This window comes from Pinus tabuliformis, chromosome X, assembly GCF_031772625.1.
Source record: "Pinus tabuliformis cultivar Carrire ecotype Pingquan chromosome X, CPIR1, whole genome shotgun sequence".
Taxonomy (NCBI): Eukaryota; Viridiplantae; Streptophyta; class Pinopsida; order Pinales; family Pinaceae; genus Pinus; species Pinus tabuliformis.
Window position 1 is genome coordinate 1,559,340,411 of NC_142308.1, and position 16,948 is coordinate 1,559,357,358.

Sequence of the window (16,948 nt, forward strand, 5' to 3'; positions counted from 1 at the left end):
GATACCACCAGATCAAGATCACACCAGAGGACAGGAGTAAAACAACGTTCGCCATCGAATGGGGTTGCTTTCAGTACACGGTGATGCCCTTTGGACTGAAGAACGCGCTAGCGATATTTTCACAAATAGTGGTAGTGGCATTCAAGGAATTTATACACAAGTTCTTAGAGGTCTATCTTGATGACTGGACCATGTTCGGACTGGTTAAGAAACATGTAGCGAGCTTACGGTTAATGCTGGATACTTGCCGCCGACACCAGATTGCGCTAAACCTAAAGAAGTGTACTTTCCTTGTCCCATTCGGGAACCTGCTGGGCCATGTGGTCTATAAGCAAGGCCTGATGGTGGATCCGGCAAAGATCGTTGTCATACTCAATCTGCAAGCGCCGCGAAGTGTCAAACAACTACGTGCCACACTAGGACACACGAGCTACTATCGGAAGTTCATCAAAAGCTACACCCAGATCACGGCTCCAATGGAACAATTGCTGAAGAAGGATGCTACTTATTGCTGGAATGAGGAATGCAACAAAATTCTGGAGACGCTTAAGGAAAAGATGGCATCCACCCCTATATTGGTCTTTTCGAAATGGGACGTCGAATTTCATGTGCATGTCGACACGTCATGTATTGCGTTGGGGGCGGTACTTACTCAACTAGGAGCGGAGGGAATTGACCATCCGATTGCGTTCGCAAGTCGCCGGTTGTCAAAAGCTGAGAAGAATTACTCCACTACTGAGCGAGAGGGATTAGCGATGGTATACGCGCTTCAAAAATTCCGCCACTATCTGCTCGGAGGCCACTTTAAGATGTATACCAATCACTCTGCGTTAAAATACCTAGTGAATAAGCCTGTGTTGGGGGGCGCATTTGTCGATGATTGTTGTTATTCCAAGAATATGACTTTGAGGTCATCGTAAATCTGGGACGTCTAAACGCAAGCCCAGATCACCTGTCCCGCATTGAGACTGGAGAAGAGCCCACAAATTTAGAGGACGGACTCCTGGATGCACAACTATATGCGGTGCGCGTAGCAGATGGCCATTTTGAGGATATAATCCATTTCTTAACTATAGGAACCGCGCCGCAGGGATATTCTGTTCAGCAGAAGAAGGAATTGGTGATACGCGCAACAGACTTCACCGTGATTGTAGGACACCTCTATAAAATGGGCAATGACGAAATATTACGTAGGTATGTCCCGGAGTTCGAGTGAGGACAGATCCTGGCCGAAGCACATGGGGGGGTTGCTGGTGGACATTATGCGGGTCGCGCCACAACCCAGAAGATTCTTCGCGCAAGATTATGGTGGCCCACTCTGCATCAAGATTCGAAAGCATACTGCCGAGCCTACGATGTATGTCAACGGATGGGGAAACCATCGCGGAGAGATGAAATGCCGCTCCAGCCACAGATGACGCTACAACCATTCGAGAAGTGGGCAATCGACTTCGTAGGACCTATTGAGCCGCGAGGGAAGACGAGCGCGTGCTATATCATCACCGCGACAGAATATTTGACCCGATGGGCAGAGGCACAGCCGGTTAAGGACTGCACGGCTGCAACAATTGCGAAGTTTTTGTTCGAGAACGTACTGACAAGGTTTGGATGTCCCAAAATTCTCATGTCAGGGAACGCATTTTCTGAATGAAACGATCAGCGCACTCATTGAGGAATTACATATATATCACCAACAGACTACGCCATACCACCCGCGAGCAAATGGGACCGTTGAGGCATTCAACAAAATCTTGGAGACCGCATTGACTAAGGTCTGTAATGCGCAACGAAATGACTGGGACTTTCACATCCTTGCTATGCTATGGGCATACCGAACCACGTGCAAGAAGCTGACGGGCCAAACACCTTTTCGGTTAGTCTATGACAAGGAGGCCATTATGCCTATGGAATATATTATGCCTAGTCTGCAGATTGCGGCAATAACAGGAATGGCCGATCGTGGGGCTTTGGAGGAACGGCTCATGCAACTAGAAGAACTAGAGGAGGAACGGTTTTTGGCTGGATTCCATCAACAAGTACAAAAACCAACGCGAGAAAGCATGGCATGATTGCCATATCAAGGTGCATACATTCAAGGAGAATGATCTAGTATTGCTATACGACAGTAAGTTCAAGAAATTCCATGGCAAACTCTGAATGCATTGGTTGGGACCCTATGTCGTCAAAGAAGTTACCGAGGGGGGCGCGGTTCAGCTTGCCAAACTCAATGGAGACCCCTTCCCGGGCCGAGTGAATGGCAGTCGCCTAAAGCTCTACACGGGCGGGTTGGCCGCCTGACTAACCGTTCGAGGGACAGTCTCACCGCTCCAGCCAGTTGAAAGAGAGTGTGGGACAATAAAGCAGTCTGGGGTAAAGAAGCACGATTGCCAAGATATGCGTAGATTTGGCCAAACACAAAGGCCGCGGTTGCGCAGCAAGGAGTGCAATGATGTGTTGCTAAGAGGAGAGGTGACCGTTCCTGTCACTATTCATGACAAGATGTCTGCATCATGGCAAGAGGGAGCGGGCGGTGGGAAATTAAGAGAAGAAGGATGAGCTAGATATGGAACGAGCTACCATATATTTTACACGAGTACGCTAGAACAGGCGGGAACCAGTGAATTTGAAATTCGAATCGCCTATAAATCACCGAGGGGCATCCACCAGGCAACCTATACTTCTGGAAAACCTAGGTTGGTTATTGATATGGAACTTTTCATTATCTTTGCACAAGGAGTAAGCCTAAGGGTGGTGATATGGTCGATGGAAAGGCAGGACTCGCTAAGGAACATGGTGTTGATAGCTGCGGGCGTCCCACAGCATGCAAAACAGTAGGGGATGTACCGGAAAAAGGGAGACACGAAGCAGAATTGGTTCGGATGCCATCGCCCCGTCCGGGGGCAAGCCGGCGAGCTACAACAAAACAGAGAAAGGATGGAAAGATGGAGACCACTAGTAGCAATGCAGTTAATACATCATCTCTGAGGTACCTTGAGGATTGGGATTTCGCGGACAGCAGCAAAGGTCTTGCAAAATTGCAACACAAGCTGCAGCAGACAGTGCGAAGAGCAGATACGAAGGTTGGAAGTGGTTGCGGTGGTACAAGGCGGTCCTGTATGTGGCTCCCCCGCTCGAGCTAAAATCCTATGAGGGGGTGTTCTGTGTTAACCGAGCAGAGCAGAATGAGCATTATCGGTCACAAGAATTGGTAGAAACAGCGAAGCAGCAGCGGGATGAAGCGATGGAGGAGACAACGAAGAAGCAGAAGGATGATGAGCATCACTTAGAGGGAGGTGAACCGTGAAGCAAAGGCAGCACATCTCGCCGCACCAACAAGTGACTCGGGACGAGTCACGATGATTGTGTTGGGGGACTGTTGGGTAGCGGAGGTCCCGCGTAACAGTTTTGGGTCTGATAGCCTAGAAATTAGGATAAAAATATTGTAAACCTCCAAAATATGCGGAGTGGGAAATGTGAAAGGTCGAGCCAAAGGGTTGTCCGCCCAGGAAATAATATAGAATAATAGGAAGTAAGTCAGTCCGCGAACCATAGGAAGGTATAAATAGGGCGCGACTCTATGGGGAGAAGGCAGTGCTTTTTTAGGATCTTGGATCTAAAATGTAATGGGTTTTTGAGGAGGAAAGTCTGAAAGCATCTGTAAGTCCGAGTCGAGGGTCTTGGGGAAGGGATAGAGGCTCTACAACTGTGTGCGCAGAGGCCTGGAAGAGTCTGCAGCTGTGTGCGCGGAACCCTGCAGCTGAGTGCATAGGGCAGATCTGGATGTATTGATGATAAAGTGGAATAAAGATAAGTTGCTTCTGTAATTCTGTGTTAAATCTGAATTATCGTGGATCTCACTGTTTGTATGGTTAATATAACTGTTTGATCTTTGCGCATAAGCTTATGTTATGAATGTATGTGACTCTGAGTTTATTCTAAGTGCGTGAACTGGTTAAATCTGGTAAATGTTTGCTTAAAGACCCTACTCAGTAGATCTGATTTATAATACCTCACCAAGTAATTAATATTTCGGATTAACCTGGATCTGGATCTACGCGGAAGCAGAGCAGCGCGAGGCTGCAGAACGGTGCGCGAACCCTCCAAACCACATCTAGACATCCCAAGGGTGCGGAAACCTAGTTCCAACACCCTCCCCTGCTACCTCAGGTGAGACCTCAGTCCGCGCTCCGTGGGTTGTTGCCGAAAGGGCCGGTAGCTGCAGGATTTGTTTAGCTAAGTAATTCTTCCGAACCTGGGTCAAGCCCATATAAGCCAACACAGTGTTCAATGTAGACCATCTTCAGCCATACTTTCCACCATTGTTGGACACATCCGACATTGCAGAAGAACTCACACCAACAAAGCTAAACCCAGACTGCATGGAACATGCCACAACTGATCAAATCATGGACACACAGATCAAGAACGCTCACCAGCAGAAGATCCAACTATATCGGGTTGTTAAAGCTGGCCAACTCCTGCACCAAGGCAAGTGGCTCACCAAGGACCAAGTTCAGCAGAAGTTTCCCGATCTCATGGAGGCACTCGACGCAATGGGGACCATTGCTTCTTAAAGGGGGAGGACTAATCCAGGTGGATATTGGTGGCCACCCGCTTATTCCACTTGGGCCCCCACCGCCATCTCTTTCAGTTTTCCAGTTTCCTTAATTATAGCACAGTTTACTATATTTGGTAGTTTTTTGGGTCTTAAACTTCTGGAGCCGTTTTGAGGCCCTAAACAACGTTTTTTTGGGTAAAAAGGGCAAGCATTAAACCTTTGGTGATGATTGCATTCGAAAGTTGTAGTTCTCGGATATATGTTTCTAACAAGATAGTGTGTGTGTCAAACAGAGCCGTATGCCAAGTTACAACCCCGAGAAGTTGATGTACCATTTTACCCAAACAGGGCCCATAGTTTGGCGCTTCATATCCAAGGGTTAGATTTTTCGATGTTTAGGGTTTTCCATTGTTTCTCAATAATAAATAGGCCTTCGAGCCTCATTGTAACATAGTTCAAAGGCATGTAGCTGCCACATCTCTCCTCAGAGATAAGCTACCATCGCCTAAGCTAGTCTTATTCCCTTTATGTTTGTAAGCATATTTCAATATTTGATATTAATTAAATGAAGTGTTATTTGTTTAGATAATCTTCGGCAAAATCACATAATCAATCTTTTGTTTTCGAACCAACTAGTGTGGTTCATCGTCAGGACAAGTTGAAGGACTAATCTGGCTTAGCTTGATTAAATAGAGTGTGCAGAGACTCCAGCTATATTGCCGGCTAACTTTGACCCGATGATCAAAGTTACACTACTAAATGTAGAATTTAGTTGGTAACTATGTACCCAATGGTAAACTAGATATAATGGTCCCATTAACTTTAAGGAGCGAAGTCACTCACTATTCATATGGTTCCTGGTCGAGCCTGCTCGCATCCTTAACAGTCGAGCCTGCTTACGCATCCTTTGTCAGATGTCCATAGAGTCGTTTTTTCCTATTTGATTCACGAGGTTTAGATGAGTGGTTCACCTAAACTACGGTTTTTATACTCGTATTCTAGCCCTGATCTATACATATATATAGGCAAAGGAATCAATACTTCAGCAGTCAATAAATCTCGTATTGTTACCGACACTTCCTTATAGAATAGATAGCGCAGTGGAAGGCCATGTTTAGACCATTATATCTAGTTTACCATTGGACCCCTAGATTTAAACAATCATCCTCTAAATTCTAAGAATATTAGTAATTTAATACTATTTATTTGCCATACTTTGATCATCGGGTCCCGTTGCAATATAGCTAGTCTCTGCATCTCCCTTAGTCCTTCATTGTCCTTGTAAAACGCGTCGATATTATCCGAAGATATCTTGATGGATTCTAAACTCCTTAATAATTTCCCTGAAGTGTTATTTCTTCTGCATCTCTATATTTATGGTTATATCTATAGTTTTCTGTGTTCATGTTTAAGTGCGGATCAATGTAACATGCTCAAATGGGTCTTGACTTTATGACAAACCTATAAGCACTCAATTGGTGTTTGACCTAAAAATAAATTTCCCTTGAGCATGAAATCCATGCCTCGAGAACACAAATAATAAATTTATTTTTCTCTTTTCATTAAATGCATAAAATCACGATTACATATGCCATTATGAAGACCGAACCTAGTTACATATTTCAACACTTCCTCTTAACTAGGGAAGTATTCATAATCCATACAAGGTACTTAGACATTCTCAATCTGAAGAATTCTCATAAGAAGAGTTGAATTGGTAACCCATCTGTATAACATCGTATCATCCAACATTGTCACATAGCAAGGCCTTCACTAACAAATCTATCTATCCATGAGATCAGAGCACAATGCTAGCGAGACCAATGATTTATAGACACCCTCATCATTGTCTCTCTTGGAACACACCCCACCCGAATTCTCTCAGAGTATGTTCCACTAGGATTACTCTTATCTCAGATTCCTAGTCCTCAAAGAATATCGATCCTCTGTGAATAATATTACCTTACATGCCCTACCAAACCCTCAAAGAGTGTTGGATGCCAAATGCTTACCCAATCATCCATTCTATCTTCCCAGGTGAAGATAAAAATGATGTGTCTATCTCTCCCTCTCAATTAGGGAGGATATGCCCATTCCAATGAAGGAATGTACCCAAGCTACCTCTTAATCAGGGACTTGACCAAGCTCCCTCTTGACCAGGGACTTGCTTCCAACATCTCTTTAGGTGGAGATCATGGGACAACCAGTTGCTTGAAAATATCCTCCTCTCGATGTCATTAACTTCTTTTTATTTATTCAGGAGTCTTCATCTTTTTGGGACTTCTTCGTAGGGCATCGACCATCCATCACTTTCATTCATGAATCATGTCAATTGTATCATCCTTTCTTTCATTGAAAAGTGATCCATTAGTCCATATCTGGCCTTTCCTTCATGCCTTGCTACCTTCTTCACATCATGTTTCCTTCAGGGTCTTTCATCCTACCACATGAGTGTCAAATGTAGATGACATCTACAACTCTTCCTTTGGTAGCTCTGCATTGGCCTATCTAGATATTATTCAAAAATAGAAAATAAACATTAAATTAAAAATACATTTGTGATGGTCTTTCATCATGACATTTCCTTGTTTTCATCAACATCCTGCATATATATTGAAACATATCCAAAGAGATATACAACGTCAAGGGTCTCTTTCTTTTTCAGATGTTATTAGGATCTTCATATCTTTCCCATGGAGATTTCATAGTCAAATCTTTTATTCCTTGGATGTTGATTGCCTTCTCCGTAGTTGCATTTTTCATGATCTCTTCCTCTCTTTATTCACACATTTCCTCCCAGGAACTTCCAATCATAATTCCTTTCAACTTTATCAACCACCTCATATTTCATATGAGGAAATATTATGTTGATTTCATCTAGTCAATATGTGAACCATGCCTTCATGCATCCTTTCGTAGGAGGAGATAATTTCTTTTGATCACACTCTTGAGGTAGAGCACTCATTCATGATATTTGCAACCATATGACATGACTTTATTTTATCAATTACAAGCATACACACCTCGTCTATTTCTTTTGGTCATCTAGACTTCCTTAGGCAACTTCCTTGATTGAAAGAACTTCAATCCCTTGACCTGCTTCACTTCTTTTGACATCATACCATCATCCCATGAATCTCATACAAGTTGGAATTCCTAGCGAGACACTTGCTTCTTCCAGTAGATGAACCTTCCAATGGAGGATCTTGATCATCCTCATCCTGCAAATGTTCCTTTTGAATGATGTATGATGAGCTCTATACTAGATGGCTTTATTTTTCCCATAAGTATTACTTATGATTCTAATGAGTTTACCAAGAGCTACATCCTTCTATAAGTGTCAACCATAGACTTCTATTTCATCTATTTTTCATGCTTCTTTATGATGATGTCATGAGCTCTTGATTTCAATTGTATGCTTCTATGATGCCATCTCCTATCGTGATGCATCCTATCATGCTTCTAATGATTCCTACCATGATAGTTATACTTTACAACAACAAAAATTGAAACAAAAACTTGAAAAGAACTAGGTGAGGAAGACTATCTCAATCATAATAGAGATCTTTTACTTCCTCCTTCTTGGATTTCTTCTTTTCAACTTCTTCCACTTCTTCAGTGATATGGGATTCTTCCCTTCCTCTTTTGTTGTTGTCCTTCTTGAGCTTTGGACGATCTCTCTTATAGTGCCCATATTCATGACAACCATAACATTGAACCTTCAACATGTTTTTTTATTATAGGAATAAGCTTCCCTTTTCTTCTTGCTAGATCAACATATGATTGAGTTTATTCATTCGATCCTACATCAAATTTTGCCTTCAACATGTTTCTTTAATTTTGCATAGTGACCATAGATCATTGAATGGAGTAGCTTCCTTCTTCCCATAGATACTTGATGTGAAGTTGCCCCATTTTTCCAGTAGTGCATTGAGCACTATGGTAGTCATCTCTTTGTCAGACATTATTTCTCCCAACTCTTGGAGTTGGTTTCTTATTTTTGACACTCTCATCAAGTATGAGGCCATTCCTTATTCTTTTGATATCTTCATCTTGCAGAGCTTGAGTTTCTTCTTTTGGTGGTTCAACAATTAAATCGTTAACATGACCAACAACTTCATTTTCTATGAGGATCAAATCTATCCTCTTCTTCCATGCAAGAAAGTTTGACGACCCAACTAATTTGTTGCTCTCCTTGCAATATGAAGTCATTTTGAAATATTCAAATATAGATATAAGAAATACTTAGTTGTCAAGTGAGGATACTCTTAGATGATGAAATCTTCAACTTGATGCCTTCTTGGTTTTGATGATGATGTAGATAATAGGAGATGTCTTCTTGGTGAATATGTATTTCTTCAAAAGTGATCCTTGGCTCAAAGGGAGATCACATTGATTCCTTAATGATGATGACAATGCTTTTTCCTGCTTTTATTCCTTGAAGGCAATGTTGGTTAAGCTTATTTCACAACCTCAAATTTTGGCCCTTCTTCAGAATTTTGGCTTGATGCAGTAGTTCTGCAATAACCCTAGTTCACACGTGTGGCTAGAATATAGACAAATTTGCTTCCTTTCTACTCTCTTGACTTGACTTCTTTTTCTTTTTATTTTGACTTGTAAATGAGACCTTTCTTGGCACAAAACTTGATCCTTGATGGTGGCTACAATTCAATATTAGTTGTTGCAGAAGGATGTCTTAACACTTCGCACGTGTGCCTAGAAAAACAGACCAAAAAGTGCTTCACTCTTCCTTCCTTGTGATAATGATTGCAGAATGTGTGAGTTTCCCAAGAATGATTCAAGTGTGGAACCCTTCTTTGGATGAGCTAGGGTTTTGAGGTCTTCTTTTGATGCTCTTAATTATTCCCTTTCAATATGATGAGAGGGTTAGTCCTTCTTGATGATTGAAGCTCTTGATGTTTCCAAGATTATCTCTTTATACTTCGGCCCTAGAGTATCCTTTTTTGTGTTGCCTTACCCCGATGAAGTCACCTTAGCTCGAATTCTATGTTGAAAAATATAGGGGGGCAACAAGTGTAGGTGATTTCTCTTACTTTGATAACTGCTTATGATGTATTTATACTTTAGTTGATTAACTTCTTCTTTTCTTATTATAATTAGTGTTCTTTATCATCAAACAGCTACCAAATCATAAAGAACAATGAGACAATAGGACACAAGATATATGCGATCATCCAGGGAAAAAACCTCTCCAACTGAGAGGAAAACCCACCAAAATCCTTCTCTTCTTATAGAACTTCAATTTACGAATTCCAAGATCTATGACCCTTGACCAAGACCCTCCAAGACCAAATCATCCTTACTTCTTGATGAGTCTTTCTTTCTAGCAACAAACTTTGACCTTCCAACAAATTCGACCCCAACAACAATTTTTGCAACTTCGATCTAGCAACTTCAACATCTTCGACCTAGCAGCTTCACAACTTCAACCTTGATGCAACTTCATCAACTTTGAACTAGAATCTTCACAATTTCGATGTAAAGGCAACTTCATAGCTTCGACCCTGCAACTTCACTAATCCAGGTGGATATTGGTGGCCACCCACCAATTCCACATGGACCCCCACCATTGTTTCTTTCAGCTTTACAGTTTCCTTAATTGGAGCACATTTTACTATTTTTAGCAGTTTTTCGGGTCTTGAACTTCTAGAGCCGTTTTGAGGCCCTAAATGACCTTTTTTGGGAAAATTGGGAGCAACATGGGTCCTTGATTCAATGTTTCTCATCCCAAAGTTGTATTCCTCGGATAGATCTTTCTAATGAGGTATTGTGCGCGTCAAACGGAGATCGTATGCCAAAGTTACGACCCTAAGAAGTTGATGTACCAATTTACCCAAACGGGGCCCATAGTTTGGTGCTTCATCTCCTAGGGTTAGGTTTTTGGATGTTTAGGGTTTTCCATTGTTTCTCAACAATAAATAGGCCTTCGAGCCTCATTGTAAGACAGTTCAGAGGCATGTAGCCGCCACATCTCTCCTTAGAGATAAGGTACCATCGCCTGAGCTAGTTTATTTCCATTTTTGTTCGTAAACATATTTCAGTGTTTTACATTAATGAAATGAAGTATTTTTTCTGTTGCATCTCTGTATTTATGGTTATCTCTGTAATTTGTTGCATTCCTGTTTAAATCCAGATCAGTGGTATCAGAGCGGTCTGATCTTTCTCTGTTTTTCTTTGCATGTCCCCAACTAGGTCGGGATATAAGGAGTTAGGGCTTGAACTGGTCAAACCTTTGCAAGATCAGCCTCGCAAATCCCAACGACCTCCCATGGTAGATGAAAAGAAAGACGATGGGGTAGGAGATCCTATCAAAATCTTGCTCGAAGAGGCCCTCGAGCAACAAAGGAACACGATGATGGATAACTTTGCCCAGATCCTTCAGCGGCTGCCCAGGGGCGACACATCTACTTCCAACAGCTACTCTGGAAGCGCCACACCCTTTTTTAAGGTACAAGTTAACTTTGACATTCCCATAGTTGAGGGTTATATAGATGCAGAAGTTGTAGATAAATGGTTAAATTTGCTAGAAGGGTATTTTTATGTTCATGATTTTTCTGGCTGGGAAAAGATTACTTTTGCTCTTCTCAAAGCTGCCCCCCACGTCAAGGACTGGTGGGAAACCTACTGCGAGCAGAAGGATGAAAGTACAACCTCACTATTTTCAGCCGCACCCACTTGGAATTCATTCCGTAATGCCATAAAGGAGTAGTATTACCCTGTCAGAAGCTATGAGGACAAATACATAAAGTGGACTATGTTGCAGCAGGGAATGGACCAAGACATGCCAAAGTTTACCAATATTTTTCATACCCTTCGCGCAAAGTTGGGTATCAAGGATTTTGAGCTGCATTTGGTACTCAAATATTGTTGCTGCCTACACAGGTACATCCAAGACGAGATGGAGTTCCTAGACATCTCCTCACTCGGCAAGACGTACCGATACGCTATCAAGATCGAGCAGAAATTTAAACAAAAGAAGCGAGACATTGGATCTGCAAACCCGAAGCAAGAGAAAGGTGCCCCCAAACTGCTGAACAAAGGACAAAGCCAAGGCGGGGTGGCCCAAGACAACCCAACAAAACTGCAAGCAAAGAACAACACCATGAAGCCGAAGAAGGACACGGGAAAGTGGTGTGAGTTCCATAAGAGCTCCACTCACAACACAAGTGAGTGTCGGGCGAAGCAGTCACTTGTGACCGAGCTAAAGTCTTCGGAATCAGATGCATGTTCCGACTCTGAGTCAGAACCTGATAAGGGGAATGACAAAGGGAAGCATATTATCGTTGCAGAGCCCAACGCCACCGTTGCCACCACGAAGATACAGAAGGAGGAACCCGAAGATCCAGAGGAGGAGGAGCGCCTCTTCCACTCCCAGATGTGGGTAAAGGGCTCCCTGCTACAATTCATTGTTGACAGCGCAAGCCAAAAGAACCTCATTTCGGAAGGGGTCGTGAAGCGATTGGGCTTATCGACCACAACACATCCACAAATGTACACCATCGGGTGGCTTCACCAAGGACGGGATCTTCGAGTAAGCCAGTAGTGTCGCTTTCCATACAACATCAAGCCCTTCACGGATGAGGTATTGTGTGATGTTGCTCCCCTTGATGTTTGTGATGTATTATTAGGCCATTCATACTTGTGGAAGCGACATGCTGTGTATGAGTCAAGGCCTCGTGCTGTTATTGTTACTTTGGGAAATAAGTTGTACATGATACTAGAGGTAGCACGCCTATCGCCATCTCTTTGGTTACTGCAAAACAATGCAGTAAGCTCATTTCCAAAACCAGGAAATTTGTTTTCTTGATGATACACCCTCAAGGAAAGAAGAAGACAGTGGCCACGACCTCCAGACAGGGCCTCTCCGCATGACAACTACAGATGGACAAGGTCGTGGAGGAGTACGAGGACATCTTCACCTCCCCCGTAGGGGTTCCTTTGCATTGTCAGGTCAAGCACTCCATCAATCTGACCCCACGTGTGCCGCTGCCTAATGGACCAATCTATCAGCGCTCCATTCTAGAGAACGATGAAATTAAGAGGCAGATTCAAGAGCTACTGCGGAAAGGTCACATCTGAGCGAGTTCATCGCCCTGTGGGAGCCCGATCGTGTGGGTACAGAAGAAGGATGGGACTTGGAGACTCTGTATTGACTATCGGGCGTTGAACAAGATCACTGTCTGGAATAGGTACCCGATCCCATAGATTGATGACCTTCTGGACCAACTAAAGGGGGCAAAATATTTCAGCAAAATCGATTTGAATTCAGGATATCACTAGGTACCAATCGAACCCTTCGATGCGTGGAAGATTGCCTTCAAAGCCAAGGAGGGCCTTTTCGAATGGTTGGTTATTCCTTTCGGGTTGACGAATGCTCCTGCAACTTTCATGAGGCTAATGGATGACATCTTGTGGCCATTTACAAACTCATTTGTAGTGATATACTTGGATGACATCCTGATCTTTAGCCAGAGTTAGGAAGAGCACCTCCACCACATCCGGCAGGTTCTCCAAACACTGTGGCAACACAAGTTATGTGCCAATTTGGAAAAATGGACTTTTGGCATGACCCAAGTTTATTATTTGGGTCCAACCAAGATCCAAGTCATTCAAGATTGTCCATCTCCAACCACTATGATAGAGCTCTACAACTTTCTAGGTCTTTCCAACTTCTACTGCAGGTTCGTGTTGGGATTTTCTCATATCACTTGGCCCTTGAGTCAAGTCACCAAGGGAGGAGCGAAAGAAAAATTATTTTGGTCGGAATCTCAACAGAAGGCATTCATAGAGTTGAAACATTGCCTCTGCTTGACACCAGTGCTCGCGTTACCAGACTTGCAACAACCATTTGAGGTCGAGACAAATTCCTCTGACTATGCTATTGGGGCAGTCCTTACCCAACATGAGCATCTAATGGCATATCACAGTGAGACACTTTCGGACACAGTCCAGAAGTATCCCACTTATGACAAAGAGATGTATTCCATTGTGAAGGCTTGTCGACAATGGAGGCATTATATTTTGGAGAAGGAAACGATCATCCACACAGACCACCGTCCCCTGCGGTTCATATAGACCCAAGGGAAGTTGCAGAATGATCGCCATCAGAAGCGGTCCACATACATGCAACAGTTCCATTTGAATATCAAGTATAAAAAGGGCAGCACCAATAATGTTGCAGATTGCCTCACTCGACCACCGATCATGGCGTTAACCACTGTGCTCAACTCTTGTGGGCAAGAGACTTCTGATTGGCCATTTCTCTACAAAAGCGACCTAGAATTCGACCACACATACTAGACACTCTTGGAGGGTCAGCATGTTCCATATTTTCACCTCCATGATGCCCTGTTATGCCACATGGGTCAGCTTTGTGTTCCTTCAAGCGAGCATGCCAAGATGATTTGGGAAGCACAATATAGTCAGGTTGTTGGGCATTTCGGGGTCGAGAAAACGGTGGCAGTACTGCAGAAGTATTTCTATTAGCAGAATCTTCGACAGGATGTCAGGAAGTACATCAGATCTTGCACTGCCTGCGTCATTGCCAAACCGACCATCAAGAAGCAAGGCCTCTATACTCCGATGCCTACTCCTAGTCGACCTTGGGAATCCATCTCCCTAGATTACATGTCAGGCCTTCCTTCTACTAAGCATGGAAATGACTGTGTTTTTGTGGTCGTCGAAAAGTTCTCGAAGATGGCCATTATGGCGGCTTGCAAGAAGAATATCACAACAGAAGCCACTGCTAAACTCTTCTTTGAAGGAGTGTGGGTACACTTTGGGATACCACAGTCTATCATCTCAGATCAGGACAACAGGTTCCTTAGTACATTTTGGTCCAATCTTTGGTCGATGCTGGACACCAAACTCACTAAGTCCACAACCTTCCATCCCCAAACTGATGGCCAGACAGAGGTTGTCAACAAGATAATTGTACACATTCTGCGCATGTGCAACTCAAAGAATCCATGCACATGGGATGAGAGCCTCCCCTATGTTCAACACAACTATAACCGGGCTCTCCACAGCTCGACTGGCCACAACCCTTTTCAAGTGGGCTTGGGATTCCAGCCACTATGTCCCATTGATGTGGCCATGCCATTTGCAACTACTCAGGCATAATTAGCTCATGTCCAGTCCGTAACAGATAAGGAAAATAGTTTCATTGAGCACATCCAACATATCCGCCAGCAGGTCCACGACATTCTGGAGAAATCAAATGGTAAGTACAAGCAGCGACATGATCAACATCGGGTGCCACACAAATTTCAGGTGGGCGACAAAGTCTGGTTGCATTTGCAAAAGGAATGCCTTACTGGAGCCTATCAGAAACTCAGACCACTCCAATATGGTCCTTACACCATTACCAAGGCTGTGGGAGACAATGCATTTTAGCTCAGAATTCCCCCATTCCTTGGCCTGCACCCAGTGTTCAATGTGGACCGTCTGCGACCATACTTTCCACCATTACTAGACACATTCGACATTGTAGAACAACTCACACCAACAGAGTTAAATCCAGATTGCATGGAACAAGCTGTAACTGATCGGATCATGGACACGTAGTTCAAGCACACTCGCCAGTAAAAGATCCAACTGTATCGAGTTGTCAAAGCAAGCCAACTCTTTCACTATGGTAAGTGGCTCACCAAGGACCAAGTTCAACAGAAGTTTCCTCATCTCATGGAGGAACTCAACGCAATGGGTACCATTGCTTCCTAAGGGGGGAGGAATAATCCAGGTGGATATTTGTGGCCACCCGCCAATTCCACTTGGACCCCCACCATTGTTTCTTTCAGTTTTCCAGTTTCCTTAATTGTAGCACATTTTACTATTTTTAGCGTTTTTGGGTCCTGAACTTCCGGAGCCGTTTTGAGGCCCTAAACAATGTTTCTTGGGAAAATTTGGAGCAACATGGGACCATGGACCACTGTTTCTCATCCCAAAGTTGTAGTCCTCAAATAGATATTTCTAATGAGGTATTGTGCACGTCAAACGAAGATTGTATGCCAAAGTTATGACCCCGGGAAGTTGATGTACCAATTTACACAAACAGGGCCCATAGTTTGGTGCTTCATCTCCTATGGTTAGGTTTTTGGATGTTTAGGGTTTTCCATTGTTTTCAACAATAAATAGGCCTTCGAGCCTCATTGTAAGACAATTTAAAGGCATGTAGCTGCCACATCTCTCCTCAGAGATAAGCTACCATCGTTCGAGCTAGTTTATTTCCATTTCTGTTTGTAAGCGTATTTCAGTATTTTACATTAATGAAATGAAGTAATATTTATGCTGCATCTCTGTATTTATGGTTATCTCTATAATTTGTTGCGTTCCTGTTTAAATCTGGATCATTCGCAACTTCGATGCAACTTCAAAATTTCGTTTTAGCCCAGAAACTATAGAAACCCTAACGAGAGAGAGAGAGGGGCCCAAAAACTTGATCTTGATCTTCTTCTTCTTCTTTGTCATTTTCCAGCTTCTATCTTGAGGAGATCGAACTTGCTTGAGTGAGTGTGTAAATGAGGTCAAATTCCTTCTTATTTATAGGCTTGTGAGGGGTACAAATTGCTATCTTAAGGCCTACTTGTCCCTTCATGTAGGCTGACTTGATCTTTGTGCCATGACGAGGTCTTGGAGGGTCTTTTGATTCTGTTTTTGACTCAATAAATTTTCTTTACAATGTGTAACTTGCCCAAATGGGTCTTTACTTTATGACAAACCTAGAAGCACTCAATGGGTGCATGACCTAAAAATAAATTTCCCTTGAGCATGAAACCCATGCCTCAAGAACAAAAATAATCAATTTTTGTTATATTTTCGTTAAATACATAAAATCATGATTAAATATGCCATTATGAAGACTGAACCTAGTTACATATTTCAACACCTCCAAAGTGGTCGCTTGATGAAGATGCATCACCTATTGGAATCTGTTGAAGTATTTGGGAAAAATTATCCATCATCTCCTTTATTTATCGCTCGAGGGCTCCTTTGAGCAAAAATTTAATAGGATTTCCTGCTACCTCATCTTTCTTTTCTTCTTCAATGGAAGGCCATTAGGGTCGGTGAGGATGGTCTTACAAGGGACCAAGTAGTTCTAGTCCTAACTCCTTATACAATAGCCTTGTTGGGGACATGTACAAAAAAAAGATAAAGAGTAGACTGCTCTGATACCATTGATCCGAGTATGAAGGGGACAAAATGACATACAAATTTATAACCAAAACATAGAGATATAGTGAAACTTTACTTCTATTAATAAATGGAAAATGTTGAAACTATATAAATGCATAATGAAAACAAACTAGCTCGAATGATGGTAGCTTGTGTCTTAGAAGAGATGTGATGGCTACACACCTTCACCGAACT